This window comes from Cuculus canorus, chromosome 1, assembly GCF_017976375.1.
Source record: "Cuculus canorus isolate bCucCan1 chromosome 1, bCucCan1.pri, whole genome shotgun sequence".
NCBI lineage: Eukaryota > Metazoa > Chordata > Aves > Cuculiformes > Cuculidae > Cuculus > Cuculus canorus.
Window position 1 is genome coordinate 154747330 of NC_071401.1, and position 19714 is coordinate 154767043.

The 19714-nt window shown below is 41.2% G+C and overlaps 1 protein-coding gene across 3 annotated transcripts in view; it reads left to right on the plus strand.

Annotated features, from left to right (window-relative positions):
- The window catches only part of GRAP2 (GRB2 related adaptor protein 2), a 110538-nt gene that overhangs the window by 2756 nt on the left and 88068 nt on the right, over window positions 1–19714 (plus strand). The window contains exon 1 of one of the 3 annotated variants that reach the window (XM_009556641.2): window positions 8988–9010. The exons of the other annotated variants lie outside the window; for them this stretch is intronic. The gene's annotated coding sequence lies outside the window, so the exon portion shown is untranslated. Of the gene's footprint in view, window positions 1–8987; window positions 9011–19714 lie in introns of those variants that run through there. 3 annotated transcript variants of the gene reach the window in all.

The window sequence follows — 19714 nt, forward strand, 5'->3', positions numbered from 1 at the left end:
TAAAACACACTGTATAATTTCTGCCTAACTGGTAAACTGGTATGGATGGGGACAACTGCAGACTGTGCTATGAATGAGGATTGCTTACCCTGTTGGACAAGGAGCCTTTTCCCCTAGCAAAAGGATTTTCCCCTGATATTAGGAAGGTTGATCTTACAGCAATATGACATAGCTGAAAGAAAGAAGATTTGAAAACATTCTCACTCATGTGCGAAGCATACTGTATGAAGGTTTTGCTGCTATGCATCTGCAAGGCTTGCTCATTGATAAAGCTACAGAGATTATTTAGTAATGACTGTCACAGTCTTGTTAATACTGTGTGCTACTAATAAGCCAAGTGCTATTAAATCTCTTGGATGTTGTTCAGACACCAATTTTTATAAGAGCTGCAATACCCAAATTTTAATATAATGAAAGACTCCTAATCATGTATAGTATAACCCCTCCCTGTCAGGAGAACATATTGTGCCTCTGAAGTAAACATTTCTGCTGAAGCAGAATATTTTCTTAAACTTTCCATCAGTGAGTTGGCCCTTGTGACTACACAACTTTTGTACGTGTGCGTACAGCATGGAGAATTGGCAATGTCTATGTGGTAATGATTTTAACCAGCTTTGCATCCAATTTTGAAGCCTTCTAAATCCCTTAAAAAAGTAACAAATTCCATTCTCTCGATTGTTTGTTTGTGTGATGTGTGGCCAATAAACCATATTTCTGTCAATTTAAAGCTGTTTTGTTGGAAAGAAACTCTAGTGTCAGCAGTGCTATTTGCTTTTTGCAAATGCTTCTTTCTCAGGCTTTGTCTCAAAAGTGACTTTGCCTAGAAACTACTTCTGCAAGAATCCTTGATTATATGCTGACTTAAAGTGTAACTTCAAATCAAATTAGAAAATGTTTTTTAAGCATTTGCTAAGGCCTGTTTGAATTTATGCAGTAGTCTCTGGCTGCAGAATGTAAAGGTAGAATTTTTCCAGAGAATCCAGCACTCATTTAACTTTTCTGATCTATGCCTGCTGGGTAACACAAAGACCACTTGAAGATTCTATCCTAAAGGTGCACCATACGCTGGTGGTGCTGGGCTGTGGAAGAGATATTGAAGCTCCCAAACTGCATAAGTGCTGCTGCTTGGGTTGAGAGCTGGCAGTTGGACTGCACTCATGGAGGCGGCTAGTGTTAAATTCCACCAGCTGAACTACTTGGGTCCAGATTGGTTATGTGCTTTCCTAGAACTGCCTGTGAATTTGATGAGCTCTGGCTGAGCTCTTCTCCCATGAAAGGGGATGGATGGCCTTTGCCCAAGAAGTCAGTGCAGTTTGTAAACTCCATTAGCTAAGCTGCTGGTTTTCACATTCATGAAATAGTCTTCTGACCCTGCCTGTGCTCTTGCTGATTGCAGTATGCCAAAATAGTCCTGGCAAGATGAGGTGCTTATTTAAGAACCTTTTGCTGCTTTTTCTTAATGAACTTGGTGGTGGTTTCACCCTAGCGTGTCCCTACCCTAATGTTCCTAACCCTACCCTCACAGAGATTAAATCTGCTCACTCAGGCAATAGCTGGGGCTTTTCTTCCTGATTCCTGCAAAAACAAGGCGGCTACTCTTTTCCATTAACTTGCTTGACTTGGATATTCTGATCTGAAGTCAATGAGTGCATTTTTAAACCTCATCAGGTCCAACAAGGCCAAGTGCAAGGTCCTACACCTGGGTCAGGGCAATCTGCAATTTCAATACTGGATAGGGGATGATGTGATTGAAAGCAGTCCTGCAGAGGACTTGGGGGCGCTGGTTGATGAGAAGCTCAACATGAGCCGGAAACGGCCAACTGTATCCTGGGCTGCAGCAAAAGAAGCATGGCCAGCAGGTCAAGGGAGGTGATTCTGACCTCATCTGGAGAATTGTGTGCAGTTCTGGAATCCTTGACATGAGAAGGATATGGAGCTGTTGGAATGAGTCCAGGGGAGGGCTACAAAGATGATCAGTGGGCTGGAGCACCTCTGTTATGAGGACAGGCTGAGAGAGTAGAGGTTGTTCAGGCTGTAAAAGCGAAGGCTCTGAGGAGATCTTAAAGCAACCATTCAGTACCTGAAGGGGCTACAAGAAAGCCGGGGAGGCACTTTTTATAAAGGCTTGTAGTGACAGGACTAGGGGCAATGGGTATAAACTGGAGAGGGGCAGATTTAGACTAGACCTAAGGAAGAATCTCTTCACTATGAGAATGGTGAGGCATTGGCACAGGTTGCCCAGGGAAGCTGTGGATGCCCCATCCCTGGAGGGTTCAAGGCCAGGTTGGATGGAGCCTTCGGCAGCCTGGTCTAGTGGAATGTGTCCCTGCCCATGGCAGGGTGGTTGGAAATGGGTGATCTTTAAGATTCCTTCCAACCCAATCTATTCTATGATTCTACAATTTTTAATTGCTTTTTGTGATTTGAGGTGTGAGTAGCTCCAGAAAGGCAAACTCTGCTTGACCTTTCTGCAGATTAAATCTAGTATTAAGCTACAGATTTGAAGCAGAGGGATGCAGAGGAAGAGTGTGGAGAACATTGAGGCACTGGAGCATGTCCAGAGAAGGGCAACAAAGATGGTGAAGGGGCTGGAGAACAAGTCTTTAAAGGTGCAGCTGAGGGAACTGGGGTTGTTTAGCCTGGAGAAGAGAAGGCTAATGGAAGACCTTATCAATGTCTACAACTGCCTGAAAGGAGATTGTAGTGAGGTAGGTGTTAGTCTCTCCTCCCAAGTGATGAGTGATAGGATTGAGAGGAAATGGCCTAAAGTTGCACCAGAGGAGGTACATATTAGGAAAAATGTTTTCATTGAAAGGATTCTCAGACATTGGCATGGGCTCCCCAGGGAAGTGGTTTAGTCACCATTCTTGGAGGTATTTAAAAGACAGACAAGGTGCTCAGGGATATGGTTTAGTACTGGACAGGTATGGTTGGACTTGATGATCTCAAAGGTCTTTTCCAACCAAATGATTCTATGATTCTGTGACATAGGGTCCTACCAGGAATATTAGATTGCTGGAAACTGACCCAAGACTTGGCAGGACCACCTTGGGGCTGTGGCACACCTAATGCAGAAGGTCTGAGTGGAATCCATCTGAAATCAGTGAGGACCCACCTGCCACACTTCATGAACCATAGATCAGGGTCTCCTGTGGCAAGACTCCACCCCTTCTTATGCTGCCCTGTGCATCTTTGCAATGTCACCAGCTAACCTGGGAAGCTGGTGTTCTTATACAGTAGAATGAACCCCAACAAAATTCATGCGTAAGCAAATGCAATTTAGCTTTTTTTCTACTGAAGTGTCTTCAAGCTATAGAAAGGTGTGAATTGCCCTTCTAAAAGCAAGATCAGTTGCCTGTTGTCAAGCTGGACCTGGGCAAGGGAGTTATAAAAAGTGAAGGGTTTACTCTCTCCTTTGCACCAAGACTGTAGAATCATTGAATCACAGAATGGCTTGGGTTGGAAGTGACTTTAAAGATCATCCAGTCCCAACTCCTGTGCCATGGGGAGGGACACCTCCCACTAGACCAGGCTGCTCAAGGCCCCATCCAACCTGGTCTTGGTCACCTCCAGCAAAGGGTCACCCACAACTTCTCTGGACAACTTGTGCCAGTGCCTCACCACCCTCATCATCAAGTATTTCCTTCTAATGTCTAATCTAAATATTCCCCCTTCCAATTTAAAGCCATTCCCCCTCATTCTATCACTATTTGCTCTTGTAAAAAGTCCCTCCCCAGCTTTCCTGTATGCCTTCTTCAAGTACTGGAAGCTGCTCTAAGGTCTTCTCAGGGCCTTCTCTTCTCCAAGCTGAACAACTTCAACCGTCTCAGTCTGTCCTCGTAACAGAGGTGCTCTAGCCCACTGATCATCTTTGTAGCCTTCCTCTGGACCCATTCAACAGTTCCGTATCCTTCTAATGTGGAGGATTCCAGAACTGGACACAGTACGCCAGTTGAGGTCTCACAAGAGTGGAGTAGGGGGGAAGAATCGCCTCCCTCGACCTACTGGCCACACTCCTTTCGATGCAGCCCAGGATACGGTTGGCCTTTTGGGCTATGAATGTACATTGCTGGCTCATGTTGAGCTTCTCGTCAATCAGCACCCCCAAGTCCTTTTGCGCAGCGCTGCGGTCAATCACATTGTCGTCCATCCTTTATTGAAACTGCAGTTTGCCCCAGCCCGGGTGTAGGACCTTGCACTTGGCCTTGTTGAACCTCATGAGGTTCACACAAGCCCACTTCTCCAGCTTGTCCAGGTCTCTTCGGATGACAACCCTGCCTTCAGGTGTGGCAAATGCACCACTCAGCTTCATGTCATCTGCCACTGGTAGGAACATCTAGCCTATTCCAATTGCAAATCATATCCCTTCAGCACTTAAGATTCAGTCCTAATTAATATCAGCGAAGTCTTAAGAGGAAAAATGGAACTCTAAATGCAGACCTCTCTAGATCTCTAAAGTAATGTCCTGCACATAGTTTCCCATTAAAATGAATTCAGGAAAATGTTCCTTATGCTTTAAGAGTCCCCAAAATAACTTCAATTCATGTTGCAGTTCAAGGGCAAGCACAAAGATCTGCAGTGACATGAAAATATTGTCTTTTCCTAAATGTTATTCACAGGTATATCTTGTTGATGTTGCCAGGCCAAAAAAAAAGCAATGTGATTTTTAAGAAGGAAACCATACTGCAAGCGATCAATCTCCTTTTCCTCTTATACGTCAGCTTCTAGACAGAAATGTGTAAGCTAAGCTGGAGAGAGAGAGAGAGGATTTGGGGAGTGCAGAAGAAAGGAAAGTATGAGGGTATGCAGATTGTATTCTATACCTCTTGTGCCTGAGCGTTGCCTTTCACAACATTGCATTGCATCCCCTCCAGCTGTGCTCTGGGTTGAATCAGAAGCTGTGTGAAAGTTGCCTAGGGTACTCTTTCTCTTAATAAGAGCTGAAGTGCATCAAACCTGCTTTTCTCTAGCTTTCTTTACCTTCTCTTTCAGCAGAAGAGAAAACGTGAAATTGGGTGAGTCTGCTTTCCTGAAAAATGCCCTGCAACCCACATGCATGCTACTGTTTCACCCACTTACATCCCAGTACTGTAGCTTAGATGCAGGAACAGTCTCCCCCTCCCCTTAAGAAATAGGAGGTCACAGGAAAAGTTTTTGATATGACAGTTGAGTCAGAGTCAAGGACTGCTGATGTCACTAATTCAAGAACCAAGAAGGCGTCCCCATTGGCAGTGTCTGTGCTGGCCAATTCTTAACGAGTCTTGTCCGCGCGTTGCCGCTGGTAGAGGTGGTCGGTGCACTGATGTCAGTAAATCACTGGTGTCCTTAGCATCGCCAGCTCGCATTGTGTCAGTTTGCTCACTGCGGCATAACTGATATTGCTCTACACAGCACGAGGAAGCCGAGCTGCAGCCTGTACAAACATATCTAAGGTAGATTAAACCACAGATAGGAAATATCCGCAATGAGAACACAGAGGCACAGCCATCTTTGCAGGTGTCATACCATTTTCTGTCTATGCACACTGATGTCCGTGTGGTGATTGCCTCCACTAAAGCTAGCCTGCACGGGTGAGGTCAACTCTCCTGCTGCAGCTCAGGCAGACCTGGAGGAATAAGGAGATGAACAGCCCTGTGACACATCTACAGATGTTAATGAAAATAGTGTTGATTGGGCTATGTGCAGAAAGGCTTTGCTTTCCTTGTCTGTGTTGCTACTGCCACCCTCTCTAGGGTGACATTGCCACCACAGGTTGGCTGATCACTGAACTGTCATTGCAGCAGTGAGTGTAACACAGTCCCTTGAGCCTGGGCATCAGGAAATGGGGCTCTGAAGGAAAGATCGTTATTGCTGGTAGAGCTAGATCTGAAAAAAATGTCAGTGGGACCTGTGGCCAGAATAGGGTAAGAAAGAGGAATCGCTCTTGAGTTCTTTGCCAGGAGATCATGTGTCTATCCTAGTGTGAGTTGCCGTTCAAGAGTGGGTGATTTCAGAGGCTTGGAGATCAAGACATAGTTTCTGGCTTTGCCAAGGGACACCACCACTGCCATTCTCAGACCTATTTCTTCAGCTTCACTCATCTCCTTGTGTTTAACATGAGAGATGCTTTCCACATAAGAATGGTTTGTCTGGCTAAATTCAATGATGCCAATGAGGTGCCCCAGCACAACAATGACAGAGGGCATTAAAACAGTCTGGTTAAAATGCATCAAAATGTGTGTAGCACAAGGGTGTTCAATGGAATGCACTGCAAGATTATCCTTTCTCACTTCTCTTATTAGTCTGAACTGCATTCAGAGGAGTATGTTGTTGTCGTGTAACTCTCTGTGTGTGTATACATATGTTTATATATCTATATATAATTTTTATGTTTATATCAATTATTTCAATAATGTAGCTAAATTCATCTAGAATCTGTATAGATTTCTGTATCTTTTGCAAAGGGAGGACATTTATTTCTTTTCTTCCCTAGAAGATGGCTAATGGTAATCTTCCTCTTGTCATCTAGTCACAAATAAACTTTGTTTTGTTTAGTAATTGAAATTGGCATTTTTGTGTCTGCTGCTCCTGGGCACTGCACTGCAGGAATCAATATCATATGTGACAGTAGCAATTGATTTGAGCAGTGGCAGCCATACTGAGGATTTAAAGCCTTAGGGATCAAATATCTTGAGAGAGCAGTAAAGTCATTTTAAATCAGGAGAGATTATGAGGAAAGGGAGATGATACCCAGCTAGATCCTGAAGCCTAACATGATGACAAATCTGTTCCTTGCTTTGTCATATATTTTGTATGTGACCATATACAAGTAGTGAAAATTATCACAAGTGTAACTCAATTATACTATAAATTTTATGCTGTCCAGTGTAGCACATTGAGTTATCCATGCTTATTGCTTGCCTTGGTACTGACAGCTGAGGATTATAACCAAGGTACTTCCTCAATGTAAATAGGTAACACGTAGGCAGTGGTGGTTTAGATGTGACCCTGAGCTCGGTGCTGTGCTGCTCCTTTCTCAGGCAGTTGTGTCTGGCTGAGCTGGGGAGGGACAGGACAGCCCAGCCTCTCAAGAAAGACCAGAAGGGTTAGGAAGAAATTTCCTCAGTTGTCTGGTTTTACTGAAATCATATGTGAAGTCTGTCAGCAAGATGGTTCTTAACTGTTACTCATGAATGAATGTCAGTGGCAAGATTATTAGGTTTGCAGGCACTTTGGTTCCTTCCTATTTTCTCCAGGTGGCAGAAACATTCTCTGACAAAATGTGTTGATCCTTAAGTTTCAAATTGTAATTTCAAGGGGTTTGCAGTGGATCTTGGCGTTTTGTGGTATACCCTGAGCTTCTTTAAAGCGGAGAGGGAGGGATAAATGAAAGATGGGTAGAGTACAAAATGTTACCTTAGACGTCTAGATAAAAATCAAGAAATGCTTCTACTGTTCTCAGCACTTCCAGTCTGACATATTCCTGGCATACTATTCTTTTGCATACAGTGGTCCTGTGAAGCATGGCCTCTTCAGACGAAGAGGCAAGGATTAATGAGCCACATGGAAACACTAATTTGTCTCAGTTAGAGGAGATTAACTTTGTTTAGGCCATTAATGCAACTAATCTTGAGACTAGAAATGTTCATTCTGTACTGAAGACTCACTGGGATGATTTTTCAGAAGTGTAGTCCAACACTATTAAATGAGAATTTCAAAATGCATAAATATTTTTTTTTTAAATAAAAGGTAATCTCTGTTCTTTAAAAGCATGTAGAAGCTACAGATATGTAGAAAGAAAGTATCTCATAGCTATAATAATTTATCCCGTTATAGCGTCATGAGTGTTCCCGAAGTGGTAAGTTCCACTGGGAGCTTGGGCTCAATGGTCACATATAAGGTTTAATATGCTGAGGGACAGAACATAAGGAACACACACACACTGCCAAATAAGTTTCGGAGCTGGAATCCTTGCTTTCATCTATGCTATTCTGTCCCATCACACTGCCCGGGGAAATGTTTCTTTTAGTTTTTACTCTTTTCTCCATTGCTAAATCTTTTCTCCTCCCTCATATCAAAAAGGACTTGAAGTCAGGCTATGGGAATAACTTGCAGATCTCAGCAGGGGGGCTGCATGGATCTCAGAAAGTATTCATTGTCAGAAAACTGCTGCATTTAAGGGGGACATTTAAGGAGTACGAGGTTCTTATTCACTTGAGGAAAGCTGTTTTCCTTGCATTTTGTGGAGTGGTAAATGGCTTGGAGGAGAAACTAGGGAAAGAAAAATATGGGGCTGGTAAGAGTTTGTCTCTACCCCAACAGACTCCTAAGAAGGGGTATGAAGTTGCACTTGCTTCTGTAGCTTTGCACCTCCAACCACAAAATTGTTTTCTTTGCTTACCCGGTCTTGAGGTCTGGGATCAAAGCAGCACAGTTAGTTCAGCCTGCAACCAACTTGACTTTAAAAATTCTGTTTCAAGACTTCTGCAGTTACAAATCTGTCTGAAAGTGTATAAAACGTTAAGGTATTGGTGCTAAAATGAGTGTGCAGGCTGCAGCTGTTATTAGAAAAGCATTTGTAAAAATGATGTTAGGATATAGTCCATGTTGTTCTTTGATTTGGTTTGAGAGAATTCAGAAACCCTTGTGGAAACATTTTTAACACGGAGCTGCTAAGTAAACTTGTTCTAGCAATGTTTCAAAATAGAGCGTTGAGCTTTATAGACTTAGACATGGGGGTTTATTTCCAGCTCTTTGAGAGTGATGGGAGGAGCAACTTTACTTTTGACGTTTAATTTAATTCATAAAAATTACAGGCATCTGCCAGAATATCCTAAATTGTGGAGGAGGTGGAAATTGGGTCATGGAGAAAGATTAACATTGAACAGAAATATTTGCCAGTAGTTTAAGATGAGAAAGGAAAAAAATGTGTGTGCTGCAGAAGAACAGGCTGTCTTTGGGGGATATTTTGCACAACCATAACTGGCTCATTTCTTTAACAGAGAATGGAGAGAGAGAGCCTAGCATCAAGGTAATTTTCTTTGTGCTTGCCTGCTCTTCATCTTTTATACATCATCAGACCCCCATGTCCTGCCCTTTTGATAGGAGTTACTTGGATTTATTTCGGGCACCCTGATGATTAGGAGGAGATAAGGCCAAATTCTTAGCAGACAAACCTTCCATAGGGGTCATAACTTATAAATGCAAAAAGCTTTAGACAACTCGCTAGCAGCAGCCCAAGCTGTCTGGCTGCTCCTCGGTGTGGAAGAGGAAGGAAGGCGATGTGTCTGTAGTGGATTTTAATAGAATCATCAGTGCCAGACAGCTTCTGATTTACAGCCGTTGTCTCTTTCACCAAATCATGATGATCAGGGCCCATCCATCCTCTCTCCCTCTCTGCATGCTGCCTTCCAAACAAACCTCACCAGTCACTTATTCTCCCATTAATCCTTCATCAGATGGTGTTTTAAACACCACTTGAAATCAGCCACATTCAGTCTATTATTGGCATATCCACTTCTATTTCCAGTTCTCAGCTTCCCCAGATGAACTTCTGCTATCATCTTGTGTATTCTTCAGTGCCCTCAAGGCCATCAGCCAATTCTCTTCCTATTGGCGCGTAAATCTATTAACCCCTTGTTCTTCTCTCTCCCCCCTTCTGTTCAAGGCTCTGTTTTGCCTTTCAAGAGAGTAGGCTGTGTGGGCAGACACCACCAGCCACAGAGGTTAAGCTGTCCAGGCAGAAGTCCCTGGAGGCATAGTTTTGTCCCAGAGGTGCTGTGGGTAAGTGTCCACAAACACCATAGCGCTATATGTGCAAGGGAAGCACTACAGCTCTGAAATCCAGGCTGCCAAGCCAGCCACATTGAACACCCTTTAGAGAAGTTATACATACAGTTATTCAGTATGGAATAGTGGTCCACTGATAATATAAAACTCTGTGATGCTTCACTTAATACAGTGTTCTTACTAAGTGTAACCGGCACCTTCATGTAAAGCAAACGTTGTTTATCTGAAAGGACGCTTTGGGATTGAAAATGGTACCAAATCTTGAGAGAATGGGAGGCAAGGTCTTCTTTATAAGGGTCTTGTGCTTCTGTAACATTCCCTGTAAAGCATCAAAAAGTCTTCTCCTAACGGATACTGAATTGCTTGAATAGCTGTACAAATTGTACTTGAGCCATAGCAAAGTTTCAAACTTTGCTGTTTCTGAGGTTAAATTTGGTTGTCTCTCAGCAATAATGTATGACAGTTCACAACAGGGAATGAAATATACTTTCAGTAGAATTGCAAGGAAAACTTTCAGGTTAATTGAAGTGTACTGGTGTTGTGGTTAAAATGCAGGGAGAAGATTTTATTTGCGAAGATTTGCCTCAGACAAGGTTACCAGAAAGTAAATACCAAGTGTTTGAATTTCTCTCCTGTGCCACCTCTGCTAGACAGCACACAGAAGCCCTTGTTTCCTATATATCTTGTTGATCAGCTAAATATTAGCTTAAAAGGAAGGATGTCATGTATGAATTGCAACCCCTGTTTTCTTCCATATGGGGTATTTTTAGAGATCTGAATCAACCATTCAACTCTGTCCAACATGAATGAATCATATCGTTGACACCCTTTGCTGGAGGGAGTCAATTCCTTTCTCTGCTGTAAACCCTCTGTCATAGAAAGAAGAAAGGTTTGGGTGGTTTGGCACACTGTTGTGTTGGTGGAGACATTCTGCTTTATTGAAGGTCGGGTTGCTAGTACGTGTTTAAGGTCTTGCCTGAGGAAATGTCTTAAGTTCTGGCTAAGACTCTCTAAGAGACCATGTCATAATTGTCTGCTCAGGAGGTAGTCTAAGAGTGAGAACATCTCAGGAACTTAAAGGCAGAGCTGTTTCCATAGCTTACAAGGTTATTCAAAATACATGTATATATCTGGACTGTGATGGCAGGGTTAAACCACCTATTTTAGCTATCATTGAGTTAGTTTAGTTTATCATTCTTTTGATATTAATAGATATGGTAGCAAAAGCTGTTTAGGTCAGTTGCACGGCTCACTGGGAACTGTACTGTTCCTAGGAGTGGTCAGCAACTACTCCTCCATCAGCCTTTTGCTCTTGCAGCAGGTTCTCTCTGAAGATAACGGAAAATTTGCCCATTCTGTTTTGGTTTTATAGCCGACAAAGAAGCTGCCAGCTATTTTATAAAGATATGGAGAACATACACTGGCGAGCTGCTATGAGGAATATTTCTGATGGTTGTAAAAGGACAGCGAGGCTGTGGATTGTAAAATACAGTGCTTCAGAGTCTATTTAGTCTGTGGTATGCAAAAACAAACTGTAAAATAATGCTTTAAGGAGCCAATCACTTAGAAACTTAGAGACTTGTTCAGAGTTGTTGTAAATCAGGTTCTGTATTGCATAGATTATTTCTTAAGTTTGGGCAACGGTTTCCCTCTATGTATAACAAACGTTTTCATAGATATTTCACTTCAGCCCTTTTTGCTTTTGATCCTAAGTCTTCCACCTCTTGCCCGCTATTTCCTACAGCTGCTCATGAGCATCCTTCATACTTCCCTTTTATGTATTTCCCCACTACTATCTTCATGTTTTGCTAATAAGACATCTTTATTTTTCTGCTTATGAGAAGATGAGATAATTGGAAAATGCAGGGACAGCCCACAGATGCAAATACTGATGAATGCGCAGATAGATGAGTAACGCCCAGGTAGATATGACTGCACAAATATTTGTCTTGTAGGCACTGCGAGTTCTTGAGGATCAAGCTCTTGAACAATGGGGACATGCTAACATTTTTAGTAGTGACAAAATGCAAAGGATAGCATGTGAAAAGTTTATTTTCACAAAGAGAACTGAACAGCTCTGTGTTTCTGATCCTAATTACTTGAACACCATAAATGAAATCTGATGGCCTGTGTCACGTGTTGCAAGAAAATAATGGTACAGGGTACAAAGGAGTCTGATGTAGTCATCTTGAGAACCACAAGTGACTAGAAGTATCCTTAAGTCTTGGAGGGCATTGTTCAGAATATGATCAGATGCTGAATGTCATTAACTGTGACTGTCACCTGCTACTTAATAATCTGCAGCTCTTGACTATAACACCTCTATTGTCTTGGAGACCCAGAACTGCATTTTTCATCTGCGAAACCATGGCTTTTGCCATAGTGTCCATAAAGAAAGGGCCTCCAGCAGAAGGCCGCACGAGGTACAAGGCACTGTTCTGCAGAGGAAGTTTCCTCCAACTCCCACTGGAAATATGGAAAGCTTTGCTATCAAAATTGTTTGCTTTTTCAGCATTATCTCCTAAGTTATACGAAAGGAGATTCAGAATGATGGAGTCCTAATTTTTCTTCTTCCGGCAAGAAGAACTGGAAGTTAGGACCTTATTCGTAACATCTTTGAGTAAAATGTAAGAGAAGAATGTTTGAGGGGAAGAAAAACATGAAGACCTTCTGGCAGGAGTAGGGAAAGGATGATTTGTCTGCTGGAACAACTGACTCATTTTTTTCAGAAAACTGAGATGAGACAAAGATGTAAAAAGAAGCTGATGCCGTGGGGATGGTTGAATCTAAAATACTCATAAGGGAGAAATAGGAATCAACATTATACTAGATTTTTATAAAATGAAAGTTTAATTTGGAAGTCCTCATTAGCAGTGAGGATAGAATAAATTAGCCACATTAAAATAGCTCCTCAAGGCCTCAGTTTAAATGCAGCTGTATTTTGCAGAAGACCAGATACCTGGAAAAGTGTGCGGAACCTTTTCTGTACAGGCTTAATTTAAGACTCAACAAATAGAGGTGGTGGGAAATGGCACAAAGGTAAAGGTAAATGTCTTTTCATCTAAAACTGAACATGTCTTAACCACCAAAAACTCTACTAGACATAATGATCCTGAAATGAGAATGCAGTTATTTGCATCAGGTATTTGCTAATGCATATGCTAACATGTATCTGATGCAAATACATGTTGACCTGATTCCTACTTAAGCAACCAAATTTTAAAGTTTGACCAGTTTGAATAGATAATAGTGGCAGGAGATGTGGGAACAAAAATAGGGAAATAATGAGCTTGCATGGTGCTTTTGTGGAAGGTCTTCATATACTGAAGCAAAATAAGTGTAAAAGCTTAATTTAAAATGGGCAAGGATGCTGAGGTGGTATCAAACCTCAAGTCTCCAGGCAGTGCTATTGTATTAGGTTGTCGTGTACTCTGGCCAGTATGAGATTGACCATCACTGTATTTATTGTAGACTAAGGAGATCTTTTAAAAGTCGTACGGTTTCCCTGCTGAGTGTTGCTCATATATCTATAATATTGTTGTGAGATCACTCAGTTCTATAGATCTGGATAGAAAAAATTCCACGCAATTCTTCATTCAGCTTTCTCAAAGCATGTGGAGGGAAGCTGTGACAAGACCCAACCCATCAAATAAGAAGTGAAAAGGGAGAGTAGGAGAATCATATTTAGTTCTCCAATAGAAAATACTGAGAAACTTTGCTTCACAAGAATGTTTATAAATAAAATTGAAGCTTCAATTTAAGCTTTATAAATATGAAAAGATATTTCTTTAATTCACTTCATGTGCTGCTTCTGTTGATGACTATTTGTAAGCTGTTTTCCCCTATCCAAGGGGAAAATATGTTTAAATTAAATTATTGACTAGAAACTTGTCTAAACTAAAGCTGAGGTTTTGACATGAAGAGTAAATTTGTGGAGTTGCCTTATTGTTCAAAACCAGTCACTTCATGCTTCCACTGGTAGCAGCAGTTGCCACTACTGCACTTTTCAGGCCCGTTCCGAAGGAAGGGGAGTGGGGGGAAATGGCAGTTTGCACTATATAGCAGCCGGCTGTGTGGCTGCTTTTGTGGAAGGATAGAACTATAACTATTTCATTGGCTCCCGCAGACTGATTTTTGTAACCTGTAGTGTGAGGTATGCAATTTGAGAGAGGTGGAGCTGTTCCACTGACAGGTGACAGCTGTGGGATTGCAGGACTGTCACTGGAGAGCAATGAAACATCCATCTCTTAGGAAGGGAAGCCTTGGGGGTAGGGAAAGAGGATGAGAGTTAAATGGGAGATACTGTCAGCAAAAGTGCCCACGGATTTAAGACGGATTTGGTTTCTGTTTCCCAGAACAGCCATTCACCTACAGAAAAAAGCATCCTCAGAAAGTCTGAGTGCAACGCAGTCTTACGTGTCAAACAGAGTGCCACACTGTCCTTGGCACAGTCCCAAGCTTGATGTTGGCCTGATCTATGTACCAGAAAGCACTTTACCCAGCCCATAGCATACTAAATAGTAACATATCTAGTTGCAGATTTTCAGGCAGAGCAGCTGCCGGTTTTAAGATTCCCGTATGCTTTTCTCTCCTCCTTCACCTGCGAGTTTTATCTTCTACACCATTCCTGTGAGCACTGCCTTGCAACCCAATGACAAGATTACACTGAGGACTAACTACACAAGTGGGAATGCCACCTTTATATTCTTCCTCTGCTTCCTAGGGCCAGCTGGGGATGTGTTCAGCCTCTGAGCTAATTAACGATGCCGATTTGAAATAACCCCGAAGCCATTTATTACCATTCTGTACATTCCTTCTTTGGGATGCAGCATTGTATGTGGAACAGGCATAAAACCCCATCTGTGGAGGAGTGCACTGATGTCTCTTTTAGAAAAGTTTTATGGCTCCGTTTTACTGGGACACATGACAAAGTGTCCTTGTGGGCAACAATCTGCTGTTTGCTTGTCACATGGTAACATGCTGATGTGAGATACCAGTGCACAACCAAACACCAGTCCAGCTCACATGAGAATGCAGATAAGTTGCAATAATATTGTTACGAAGATTTTTTTAATTATACTATGCTTATGAGAAGGACATTAATATTTTAACTAAACAGAAATAAGGTTAATAATTTCAGAAATATTTTAGAGATACGTAGATTTGAAGTCTTGCATATCAGCTTCTTGCAACAAGCAATATTGGCTTTCTGACTGCATACTTCCAAGCACCAATTACCATGCAAGATGCATTTAAAAAAAAAAATAGTTTATTTGAGACAACAGCTTCCCTCTGTGCTTCCATGTTAGTGGCTTCTCTTTTATTCTGGAAACGCTCAGTACTTTTTTGCTGGCAGTAGTAGCTCTCTATTTCAATAAAGTGCATCTTTCAGCATCTTCAGAGTGGTCATTCACCCTAGGATGCTCTGAAACATTTTTCTTCATACCACAGAATAGCTATGTGCATGATGCAAACATTTATCTGCCAAAGTGACGTGTCCTCCAGCAGTGGGCTGCTCTGAATGCCACTGTCATTCCCCAGTAATGCATGATTCTGTGGTGCGGCAAGGCAAAAGCAAAAGTCTCCTCTACAGCTCAGCCAATAAACCAAACACATCTTTGTTTTCATGTGGATCTAAGGACATCTCTCTGACTATGGGCCTGCCTAGAATAATGTTAAAAATGATAGTTTTTAACTTAGCAGTAGTTTAATATCTAGAACTAACTGTAAAGTTTCAGTTGCCTCAAAGTCAAGGGACTGACAGAGTGGACTGGGCCAAGGAAGCGCTTGCTGTGTCCCTGATGAAGCTGCTTAGGATGTATGAGTAACTGAAGAGTTTTGGTTTCACGGTTGGTGAAACAGAGCCTCTGCCCAGAGCTAGAACCATTTAAGTGGTTCCGCACAAATGTGTTGCCTGATTTTGAAATGTACTGTTAAAGATGAATGCTAATGGTTTTCATTATTAATTTTAGCCTGTACTAATAATGCCTACTGTTGAATAGTGATGATTTAAATTATAATTATTACTTAAACCTGGGTTGATATTAGGAATTGCCTACAGCACAAAAGATGATGCTCATAGTATATACTAAACTGTGAAGGGCTGTTGTACTTAACTGAGTTATCAGGGAATTCACAATCGACAAGCACTAGGAAGCAGACTAGGAATGGAGAGAATGAAGAAATCTGAATAAATTTAGCATGGACTGTGTAACCACACCTGGACTTGGAGAGGAATGGAGAGATTTGCCCGTTGCACGCTATGGCAAGAGGAAGGTGTTGACTTCAGAATTACATTGCTTGTTATAGTGCTTCACAAAAACTGAAAGGCGTTGAATGTAGAAGTAAGGTAGATGGTCTTCACACGAGCTTTGCTTCTGGGTAAAAGAAGATCTGACTTTGAGTTTTGATGGCTACTTGTGACGTCTTTTGGGACTGCCAATCAAGGATGAAGCAAGATAGTTTTGTGGCTTTTGGAGTGCTTGCACCTAACTGTTTCTTGGAAGGAGGTTTCACGGTGATACAGGAAGCAGGGTTGAAGCAATATTATCTCCTTTCCTGTTTGAGCCCCCATTCGTGAAGCAGTTTGGTTTGTCACTGAAAGGCAGGAAGAAACACCTGCAAGGCAGCAAATGGAAATAATGTCACAGAAAATAAATGAATCACAGAGGAGGAGGACTTTGTAACCACATTGGTCTGAGTGTAAATGGCTCAGCATAAACATGATCATGGTTTCAATGTGCTATACAGATGGGTATGTGCTACAAGAAAATCTGAACTGACAAACCAGATAGACCAGCCAGCCTGATTACTGCTCAGGGACTTCCTCAGCTAGAGGTGACACTTCAGATGTGATGATACTAAACAGATTTTTTTTCTCTCTAATGTGCTTAGTCACTTTTTGCATCTAGGTAAACTTCTGGTGTTCGTAACATCCTTTGGCAAGGAATTCCACAGTTCAGCTGTGTCTTACAGAGCTACCATTTTGTTTATTGTTTTATGTCACTTTTGTTTCTCTCCTATTGTATTCAAGACATTTCCTACCCCCTTTCTTACTATTTTACATGTGATTTTCAACAGTGTCTGATGCCCACCTCAAACTTCCACCGTTCCGTTATATGACTCTAGATACAGGTTGTGTGCAGTGGGGACAGTGGACAACCAGAACATGATACAATGTTCAAAACCTGGACACACCGTAAATGTATGTAATTGCATAATGGTGATTCACTTTGGTCCCATTTCCATTCTTAACTGGTCATGCAAACTTGCTTTTTGACCACTAATGAGCAATGAACTGACTTTTTCATAGTTCCTTCACAATACCAAGACTTTGTTTGAAAGCAGTGGTTGTCCTCTCAAAATTAATCACAATGTGTGTAAAGTTGCCATTATTCACCATGGGTGGTGTCTTACCTACACTGCGCCCCCTCTGCCCTTTCATAACACTTTTGTTTAGTGTTTTGGTAACTCTTTGTGGTCGATTTTTTTTGTTTCTAATAATCTGATGTTTTTGGCTTCTCAGCAAAGTGTGTCATCTCATGGCATGTTCGTTCTTCTAGATAATTTCTGAGTTTCCCAGCACAGATTCCTATAGAAATTTATTGGTCACCACCTAATACAAAACCTTTTTTTCACCCCTATACTTTACATGTTACGTGATCGTTGCAGGACCTTTATCCCATGGGAAGTGAGTTACTTTAAGAATCTTTGATGAGGATCTTGTTGAATGCAATATAGAGAAGAAAGGCTAGAGATTCCCACAGAGTGACTGCTCCAGCTGTACCATGCCACAGCTGGGGAGAACTGACTGCTATCAAGTAGTTCTTTAGAATTATTTAAGGAAAGCTGTGATGAATACAAAATTGCAATCACTATAGCAAATTGCACATAAAGATAAGCTGTTAAATCTAAGTTTCTCTTCTATTAATAGAACATCAAGAACCACAAGGAAAGTTTCAATCTTGTTAGTCTGGTGCTGGATCAGCCAAGGAAAATGAGATTTGGTATTGGAATTTGTAGGATAGTCCTCCTGTTGCACTTAAATAAGGAGAAGGAGATGGCTTGTCTGTAGACATTAACTGCTAAGCTACTTTAACTGATCAGAAATCTAGGGTTTTTTTTTTTGTTTATTCTGTGCATTCAGAATGGGCTCTGCATTCTAAGATCTTAAACTTGGATGAGTCTCATTTCCTCACTAATATGAACACTCTGTAATCAAAAAACATGTTGTTGAGTCTTGAATGGGATGATCAGAGGATAAAGCTTGACCTGCCGCTAAACCATACGGTATTGTATCATAATGATGTCGCTCCCTTCCCTCTATGTACAGAGTGTCTATTCAGCTCTCATTTCTTAATGCTAAGTGAACCTGGGTGGCATTGTGAGTGACCTAAGTCTCCTCCTTGGAATTCTCTGCTGATGCATGTTAAGATCGCTTAGACGTTTATGTGGTGTGAAATCTGTGATTGGAATAAAACAGCAGGACAGACTGCCAGCCAGAGGCACTGACCCCATGGAGGAAACATCAAAAATATCGAATGAGATGAAAATGAATATTTATCTCCCCGTATATTACTGGACTGTTCTAATGCCAGTGCTATCTATCAGTAGAGAATTTCTTGCAATTTTCTTAAAAATAAGCAGGAAAATAAGTATTGTTGTCTGACATCAGAACAGAACAGCATAATAAAACTCCACACAGTCAGTAATTTAGAACACTGAATCATCTGGTTTGGCCAAATAAATTACTTGAAGGTCATCTCCTCACCTAGTAAAGGAAAATCATGTTAAGTCTTGTCAGTTATGGTAAAAATCAGCAAAGTTAGAAAGGCTTGAACTGTATTGACTGCTGTACAGTCCAAAGAAGAGCCCTGTTTCCAAAAAGTTACCTACAAGTAGTAATACTGATGAAAGGGTAAACTTAAAAAAAAGCTTCAACCAACCTTAAAATAGCGCAGAGTGGGACACATCACCTTACAACCTGCACTGGCAATCAGTAACTATACTGGAGAATTGTGTTCAGGTAATTGTTACAGTTTCTCAAGATAAATTAATTTGGTGAAATTAAGTGCTGGTGACATGAAGGCAATAGGAGCAGTTTATCATGCCAGCTCTTTTAGATCTTTCTGAAAAAAGGCACTAAAGTAAAAAGGCTATTTTCAGTGAATTCTGATGAAGTTGAGAATGACTTAGCACTCCCTGAGATTTTATTTTATTACTGAATAAAAAAAAAATATGATAAACCAGCTGTATTTAAGATAACTAAATTCTTATTGATTCCAATGTCTTATTCTACTGCTAAATGGACCGTGTTTACAGAGAATGGAGACTTCTCATAACTTAGTTAGAGTCAAGAGCAACCTGATGGCTTGGACACATCTGAAGCAGGACAGCACTGTGCAAAGCTTATGTCCAGAAGGACAATGAGGATCTTTGTCATAAGAAAAGTGTAAATACAGTTTAGAAGATAGGAATCTCCTAACAGTTTTATCTGACTCTCAGTAGCTCAGTATAAACAGTAACAAATAGATCAAACTCAACTATAAAACATGAATGGTAGAAGACTTCTGAAAATCATGTCACTTCAACATTTTGCATTGCTGTTTTTTTAATATTTTATAAGTGTTGATGTTGATTTTATAATCCAGTATCAGTATGCCACAGTCAAGATCAGGAAAACTCTTTATCCATTTATGATGGGTTAAGATGTTCTCAGACAACCTTTTTGATAGGGTCCACAAATGATTTGAGGTGTTATAAATTCCTGACCATCAAAACTGTGAAAAAGTTTACTTCCTGTGGCAGCTGGCAAAAAAATGAATCTTTAACCTAATTCAACAATAGAATAGAAGCTTTCCATAGGGCTGACAATCAAGTATCCACATGATAGAAACCCTTCGTGAATCATATTGCCTTTTTTATCTTTAGCTGTCAAACCAGTGTT